Source organism: Sorex fumeus, unplaced genomic scaffold (genome assembly GCF_029834395.1).
Source record: "Sorex fumeus unplaced genomic scaffold, SorFum_2.1 ptg000035l, whole genome shotgun sequence".
NCBI classification, from domain to species: domain Eukaryota; kingdom Metazoa; phylum Chordata; class Mammalia; order Eulipotyphla; family Soricidae; genus Sorex; species Sorex fumeus.
The window spans coordinates 14,321,550-14,330,887 of NW_026606092.1; positions in this window are offsets into that span (position 1 = coordinate 14,321,550).

Below are 9,338 nucleotides of genomic sequence, written 5' to 3' on the forward strand. Positions count from 1 at the left end.
GCAATATTTCTTGGCAATATTAATAGAAATAGTTTTTAAAGAAATATAAACTTTTATGTTTATACATATTTGAGATTTTCATGATGATTCAAAATCTCAAGAATAAAAAGAGCTTACATAGACTAAAATATTAAGCCCTGAACACCTCCAGGTCCACACCAAAAATATAAAAAATAAGACCAAGACCAAAAATATATAAAAATAAGACTTAAGGTAAACGTAAGATTAAACACTGAAGACATGGGGATCTTTGAACTCTTCAAGAGTGGGAGAGTATGATGCAGTTTCTGGACACAGGTTTAATTCTGATGTGAACTTATGCTTGTCTACCCTCTGGGGCTCCAAGTCTCAGCCTCTGGCTAACCAGCCACCTGCATTCATATTCTTGGTCACAGAGGCAAATTGGGCAAATAACCCAGGGCATGGCTATTGCAATAATTAAAGGAAAGGGGGGAAGAAAGGAAAACAAAAATGTCTTTGTTTATGGTACAACCATTTCTGAACAATACAGAACTACACAAGAGATGCTTCACCAGTGACCTGAGAGAAGAAAGCAAGTAAGTAATAGAATCAGGAGATACCTGGACCCATAATCCCATAAACCCAGTTTTGGTATCACCCTTTGGCTAAAGAAGTTTCATATAAATATCCAAAGATATCCATGTGGGATTTTAAGATTCAATTCTTCTTTCTACACAGTTAAGTCACTTCATATAAAAACCAAGAATGAGTGTGTGTGTGTGGGGGGGGGGGGTGTATGTGTGTTAATGACTTTAGAAATCTTTGCTGAGGAGTTGGTTTTTATTTTCTTTTTGGGTCACACTTGGCGATGCATAGGGGTTACTCCTGGCTCTGCACTCAGGAATTACTCCTGGCGGTACTCAGGGGATCATATGGGATGCTGGGAATCAAACCCAAGTTGGCCTTGTGCAAGGCAAATGCCCTATCTGCTGTGTTATCTCTCCAGCACCCCCCCCCCCCGCTTTTTTTCTTTTCTTTTCTTTTTTTTTTTTTGCTGATGTATAGTTTTTTAATAGTTTTCAGAAAGAAACCAGAGGATCTAGCATGAGTAACCAAAAAGCACTGACTGTATGGGATAGCTTTATGAAAAGCAGTGGAAACACAGAGAGAATTCATCAAAAATGTGTGTATCTCATACTTGTCAGCAAGTAATGAAAGAAATAAAATTTCCTAATCTTCAGAGTTGAGTAACTTCTAATTACAACATATAAGTCAGACATATAAAAAATTCATTTCTCAATGATAATTGGCAAGGGCAAAAAAGAAACCAACCGCTGAGGTTCTGCTGACCTTGGCAGTATTCAGTAGGTTGTGCAGTAATGCTTCTCTCTGGTGAATTGTTCTTTCCAGCAGTTTTAATTTGTTAAACTAGGAAGGAAAAAAACAAGGTTAGTCTTAAACCCTGGGCGTGTGTTCTTCCCTTTCTTCCTTTGACTTTTTGCTTTAGAAAACATTTATTCTAAGCATTCTGTGAACTTCCTTCATTGATTCATCATCATGATGAATGCTTCTTCAAATACTAAGGTGATTTTCAAACTCTTGAGTAAAACTTTAATTTGGTCTCCTCTATTAATCTTTTAGAGAAAGAAATGCTTAGAATATTCTAATCTTGTTGATGCATGCCTCAATGCAAATTAGAAATTACGCAGGGAAATTTAACTTTTTCATTAGGAAGAAAATTGAATCACCTCCTTTCCTAAGACTCCTGAAACTCTTGAAGCTGGACATGCTTCTGGTGAATTATTTTGGCATTTACATTCTATGATAAATCTTCCTGTATTGTGTTATCCAGTACCTATTCTGTGCAGCTCCTTTCTAGATTTGGAACCGAATCATGGCTAAAATCCAATGTCAGGCCTAGAGAACTTATTGTCTAGTGAAATGAGTCACAAATCAGGATCTACCACATAGGGGTGTGGTCTTCAGGGAAGGGGACTGAATCATAGATGCTGTGCTGGAATCGTGTGCATTCCAATATGTAATCAGGTACACCTAACTATTAGCTACATGGTGCCACAATAGCATGCTATCATGGATCTCTGTCAAAGAAAATTTTCAAGTGTGTCTTAGAGGTTGGGGTCCATTATGGTAATTGGAGAAAAATTATGTGCACATTAGTTGCCAGTATTCACTATAATTCTTGTAAAATGATCTTATACTGTGACCGTTAAGGTCCAGTAGGGAAAACCATTCCTTTACATAGCAGTGTGAAAAACCCCCACACTGTTTGTTATAAACATGACCGTAATAGAGATTTGCACTTTGTTATTTCTTGTGAGATCTTCAATTGTTGAAAACACTGGAAAAGTGGGCATGACATACAGTTTGTAGTAGCATAAAACTTTAACATAAAATGAAATTAACTATCAGGAGATTTCAAAAATGAAAGTATTTAAAATAGCACTTTGGGTAAAAATGGAGAAGCTATCATCTAACATGGCAAATATATACTCACTGGGAATCTAAAATATCTTTTAAAAAGTATTCACTAACTCAATTCTAAAGTCCTTTGTCTCTGCCCCATTGGGATCATGGGAAATTCTAAAGAATCCTAAAATTAAAATTTACAAGATTGGCAAAGCTAATTTTATTGTAAGATTTTTTTCAGGTTTTATTTCTTTTAGAGGGAGCCATTAATACGTTTCTTCCATAAACACTTGAAATGTTGATAGAGAAATTGTGGAGAGAAATTGTCACTGGGGTAGGTGTTAGAAAATTGTGTACCTGAAACTGAATAATTTTCAAATCACAGTGCCTCTACTAAAAAAACATAAGGAAGTCTCTATTTTAAGAAAAATAAACAGCATCTGAGAAATAGCGCAGGGGTTAAGGACCTTCTTTATCTGGTCCTGACCCAGGTTTGATCCCTAGCACCACACAGAATCTCCTGAGCACCACCCAGGAGTAAGTGGACCCTGAACACAGAGCCAGGAATAAGCAACACAAGGTCACAAGGTGTCACCCAAACCTCTCCCCTCCAAAAAAGGAAAATAACCTTTAAAAATGCATCCATAGTGACAAATGAAAGCTGTCAATTATCTTTTTCTTTTTTGTTTTTTGTTTGTCTGTTTGTTTTGGGGTCACCTCCAGTGGTGCTCAGGGGTTACACCTGGCAAGCTCAGAGTTCTATATGGGATGCCAGGGATTGAACTCAGGTAAGCCATGTGCAAAATAGGCACCCTATCTACCCACTGTCCTGTCACTCGTACCCTCCAAAAACTAAACTATAAACTCCGAGATTGAATGCATTATATGCCAGACAATGGTTTAAATGATTTTTTCCCCTAACAACTCATTCCCCATAATGAATATATGCAGAGTGGAGCATCATTAATTTCCCTATTTTACAGCTAAAGGTTCCAGTATTTTTCTTAAGGTCACATGGGAAGGCATGGCTTAAAATGGACTCAGGCAGAAGCCTGTGCTCTGCACCATGGCACCATCTTGTCACAGATAAATACTTTGTATGGACTGGTGCACTGGGTGCAAGATAGCTGAACATTATTGCCAGACATCTGCTTGCTGAACCCTGGTATGGCTACATCCAGCCTGACCACAAGAGGTCTGCAACCGTATCAATCCTTTCTAGAATTCCAAATCTACCCCAACTTCCTTCACACTGCTGCCTCTTTTCATTGCACCTCCTGTTCGTGTTTGCTCTGATTCTTGGGTGACACGGGCATTCTAAGGGAACAAGGAAAAGGCCTGTAAATCTACTTAGACTATCATAACCAAGTACCATGGACTGGGTGAGCATAAGGACATTTATTTCTTGAAGTAACTGAAATTCTAAAACTGAGGGTCTGCCCATTTGTGTTTGATGAGTGCTCTCTTTCTGGACAGTAGAAAACCACTTTCTGGGTCTGTGCTCACTAACAACTCAATTGTAACAAAGAAGTGTTTCCACTCCTATGAGTTTGACTAAGGATCATCAGGACTGAGAGAAGTGCTACATGAATCTACCACCAGGATTGTGTCTAAGTTTTTTATTCTTCATATTTCCTTGTACACTTCTGAAAAAAAATACATGTGCTTTATTCCTCTTGCGTATCCAGTGCCCAGCTCTAGTAACTTCTACTTTTCAACCATTCCTTGTTCAAATGAAGCTCTATTCAATTCTAATTGTATCCATCCTTCAAGCATATGTCCAGTGGTAAGCTGGACAAAAATAATCACCTAAACATTTTCTTGTTCTTTTTGTGCCCTATTTTTACCAAGTCTGTAAGTATGGACCTTAAATACCATTCTTTCTAAATAACAGTTTCTACTGTATCTCACAATGTTGATTCTTAGCACATGAGAGAAGGTCTGCTGTTTTTGTCAATGTACCTACATAACTTATTACAGTAGGTTAATTATTCAGCTAATTAATAATGTAAGCACCCAAGAAAAAGGGGTGGATCATCTTTGCAATGGACCAGCTTGAGTCATCTCTTACACTCTGGTCTACTTAGTTCTTATTATTATTTGAAAACATTATTATTATTATTATTATTATTATTATTATTTGAAAACCCTTCAAATTTTTCAGTCCCCCACATAAGGGTAACTGACAAATAACAGCTAAAAAGAAAGTAAGTCCTTAATACTTTTTGCTCCCCAGAGACAACTGGCAACTTGCTAAAATTATTTATTTTAATTCTGGTACAAAGTTCCTTCTTTTCTTAATAGTTTTCAATATATTTATCCATACCAATACCTTTTTCCTTTTTCTTTTCTTTTACTTTATGTAATATACATAAACATAACTTTTCTTACAAAGCTGTGACATGATAAATAAATGTGAGCAAATAATTTAAGTTGCTAATTCTATGGCAAGTTTTAATGGGAACAATGAGAAACTGACATTAGTGCATAAACAAAAATCTCTTCCTACACCCTAAAATTTGGATCCTTTAGATTATGAGACAATGATCTTTGCTTTTGAACTTATCATCACAGATCCAAGATTGTCTGTCATTCCACGGGAGTATTAGAAACCAACCATTTCTCTTCCATGATAACTATCTCCCCAGATTCCTGCACTATTATCTCACCCTTTTTCACTATGTGAACAGTCTCAGCAAACAGTGTCCCTTATCCCGGAGTTTCTTGGGGGAAAACATACTCTTTACCCTAGAAAACAGAGTATTTGAGGGAAAATGGCTAAAGCTTTGGGATAAAACTAGTCCACAAATATTATCAGTGAATACTTACTATGGGTATTTTGAGAAGCAAATGACCCAACTTCAAATCCAAATAATGTACATGAAGTTTAATGTGCCCATGCATGAATAGTTAAGGTATTATGAGGCAGTGATCAAAGGCAAAATGTAATGTTAGAGGGGAAAAAAACATAGGGTGAACTGAAACAATATAATAAATTTTCTTACAAGTGTAGAAATTTTATAGGACAAAAGAACAAAAGGATATCAAAATCAAGCCATTCCAGATTTTTGTATCCTTTTTTATTTTTGTTTGCTTTGGGGTCACACCCAGTCATGCTCAGGGGTTACTCCTGGCTCTGTACTCAGGAATCACTCCTGGCATGCTCAGGGAACTACATGGGATACTGAGTATTGAACCCAGGTTGGTCACCTTCAAGGCAGGTGCCCTACATGTTGTACTATTTTTCCAGCCGCCATATACTTTTTGGGTTTGTTTTTGTTTGGGATACACCCTGCACTTCTCAGGGCTTATTCCTGGCTCTCTGCTCAGAGATTACTCCTGGCAGGGCTTGAGGGACCATAGACAATGCCAGGGACCATAGACAATGCCAGGGATAATTGTCAACTGCAATCAAGACCAGTACCTTACCCTCAGTAATATCTATACAGCATCTCCCTGCAACCCCTTTTAAAATTATTTTTCTTTAAAATCTTGTCCACATGCAGTGGTATTTACAATTAAATTGATCATAGCCAGTTACAGATTTCTTAGGTACTAAAAAATAGGACAATCTTCAAACTCTTGCTTTCCACACAGCCAACCTGAATTCAATCCTTATTGGCCAATTCTATAAGGTTCCCTCAGGAGAAAGCTTCAGGCAAAAGCCCTGATCATCACTCAGAGTGATACAAAATGCAAAAATAAATCACTGTCACTCTCCTCCCGTTTTTCTCGGGCGGACCCAATAACGTATCCATTGTGAGACTTTGTTGTTACTGTCTTTGGCATATCGAATACGTCACAGGTAGCTTGCCAGGCTTTGCTGTGTGGGTGAGATACTCTTGGTAGCTTGCTGGGATCTCAGAGAGGGGTGGAGGAATCGAACCCGGCTCAGTCGGACAGGCTCCGTGCAAGGCAAATGCCATACCTCTGAGCTATGGCTCCAGCCTTGCTTCAGGAGCACATATACTAAAATTGGAATGATACAGAGAAGATTAGAAAAAATAAATTAAATTTTAAAAAATAAATTAAAACTTATAAGGCCAATAAACTTCTTTCCCAAAAATATATTCTAAACTATATCACAAAAACGTTAATATTACACACACACACACACACACACACACACACACACACTGTAAGAAGACTCATAGAATTGCCTTGCTATTCATCCAGGAATACAGGCTTTCTGGATTAGAAATTCCCATAACCACATTTATATTATATTAACAAGAAAATGGAAGCCCATATGGGCAAGAACTTGCCTATGGTGGCAAAGTCTAAAGCTAGGTATTTGGATACCTGATTCACTGTTTTCCCTTGGACCTGGACCTTGACCAATATTCTGGCATCTGCAGGAGGAGGCTCTGAGAGGATATTTGCCTTTCAATGAAACTAGAATACATTGTTTCTTACAAGCTGGATAGAACACACCTTGCAAATGCAACAGAACTTTACTGAGAGTGAAAAATAAAATAATGGAAATAACTGTTTGGGTAATGCTTTTGCAGGCCTAGTCATTTATGTACCCAACAAATACTTTTTTGAGTCCTTTCTCTGTTTTTTTTTCCTGGGACAAGGGAAGAATGAATTAGACCCTCTCTTTGTTGGCTGCCTGACTAATGGCTGAGAAAACCAAATAGATGTAAAATCATAATCCAGAGCAATATTGGGGGAGTAGAAATAGGCCTCTTCTCTGTTATTATTATTGCTATTGTTGCATTCAACTTATGTCTGGAATCTCAGATGACAGCTTCTTTGAAGGCTTAGAGAGCAAAAGAGATGAGATTAGATTGTAAGTGGTTGATATTTTACCTCTATATAACTCTACGGAGAACAATGACTAGTCTAATTCTGTCGATGAAAGAAATCTGTTCCTTTGTCCTCCAAAGGCAAACTCTGACTTTCACGGAAATAAAAGGAAAAAAGGCTCAGGTGTTCGCCTGATCTTATGTACAGAAGCAGGAGAGTATTACTTCTAAGATAAATAATAAATGGAATGACATGTTTTGTTTTGATGAAGATATTAGCACTACAGTATGAATGCGTGTTGTGAGAGAAATAAGAAAAGGAGGATACTAATAGACAGGGTAGGATCAATTTACTTCAAGAGCAAAATAGCACAAACAGCTGAGCTGGTCTAAAGAAAAGAACTCAATTCAAATCCAAGTCCTTAATTCTATGATGAAGGGTCTACAAATAACGCCTCTACTTACATGCCGAGTCATTTTTTTCCTGCAGAAAATGTCCCTAATGTTCAATCCTGGATCTGTTAGATCCATTTTAATGGAAGATTAGTGTTGACTTAATTATAAGAAAATAGGTGTCTGAAGGTTTTTAAAAAAGGAAGAAATAGCTTTGATTATTAAAGATGATAGATGCATTAAGTAAACTTCCCAGCCCTCAGTTCAAATGTGGTTGTGAAATGCAGCCAGTGTAGAGAAACGAAACAACTGTCAGTGCACCCTTTCAACTCAGGAATACTTGCACTTGTGTCACTCTTTGGTGTTCTGCCGGGGTGGGAAGAAGATAGCTTTCTCAGTGGAATGTTGCCAATTTCCTTGGTATCTCTTGACATCAGTTACGAGAAAATAAAGGTGATATTTCCAGTTCCTTGCCACAAAACAGGTTGAGGAGAGGTAGAAGAATGCTAGCAATTTGGAGAGGGTGAAGTCAGAATAGAAACTTACTCAGATCTCTAACTCTCGGAGACAACCACGGCTCATGGAACCTCCAAGTTAATTAGAATCTCATTGCAAAGTTTGTAAGAAATTTTCTATTGAAGAAAAAAATTTATATATATATATATATATATATATATAGTCACACATATGTGTATGTATATGTCTGTATAATGCAAATATATAAGAATGAACAACCCTTCCAAACACACAAAAATAAAAAACCCAGTATTGAATGTATGTTTCTACATTACTTGATTTGCCTTAAAACAAGGTAAGCAGAAACTGTAGAATCAGTCACTGTGCTCTCTGCCTGGCATAAGCTGCTCCTTTACCCAGAATATTCTTATCTCCCCCCCTCCCCATTTTTTGGAGGAGGGAAATTACTACACCAATAATGCTGGGGAGATTTACGTAGTGCTGAGAGTCAACCCCATATAGGGCACATGTATTAACTGCTATGCTATCTCCAAATCCCCTTTTCTCTCTTCGTATGGTTAACTAGAGTTTACTGTAGATGCAATCTGGTCATTCAACTATCATCTCAGGTAAATTGATACAAGTATATTTCCACAGGCTTTTCAGGTTGGGTTAAATGCTCCTGTTATCTGGATCTATGGGACTTCCCATGATATTAGATGCATCACAGAATCAGGATACCTGTATCTCCTTCATTCACCATCATAGGCAAATGTCTGACCTGGCGGCCTGAATATACCAGGTTTTCAGGGAATATGTGTTTGTTAAACATCAGCAAAGGTTATATGCTTCTTCCATTCTCCCTGCCCACTCCAGGCAAGAGAGAAGAAACCATGGCAATGTCTGTCTGAAGTCAAGAGTGAAACTAACTAAAAGTGTATGTTGTGTTAAACATAGGGTTGGGGAGTGATTGAAAAACTATAAAAAATAGATTACAGAACATAATTATCAACATTTGAGAAAAGTTAAAATCAGACATTTTAGACATGATCCCAAGTGCATACATGAAAAAGCAAGAAGTAATGTTGAAGAGAATCTAGTCACTCTTGGATTGAAGAGTAACAATAGGAAAGAAGGTTTTCAGAACAATTCATGTCTCACCCGACATACATTTCTAGGAATTAGTCAATTGAAAATGCACACTAGAATTGAGCCTCTAAAACAAAAAAAAGTAACAGATAAACTCCATTGTAGACCTCATTTTGGAACAGGATTTAGGAGAAAGAAAATGGAACCAGTGAGAGAGTATAGGCAAGGTACTCGACTTGAGTTTGAACCCCACCATGTCAT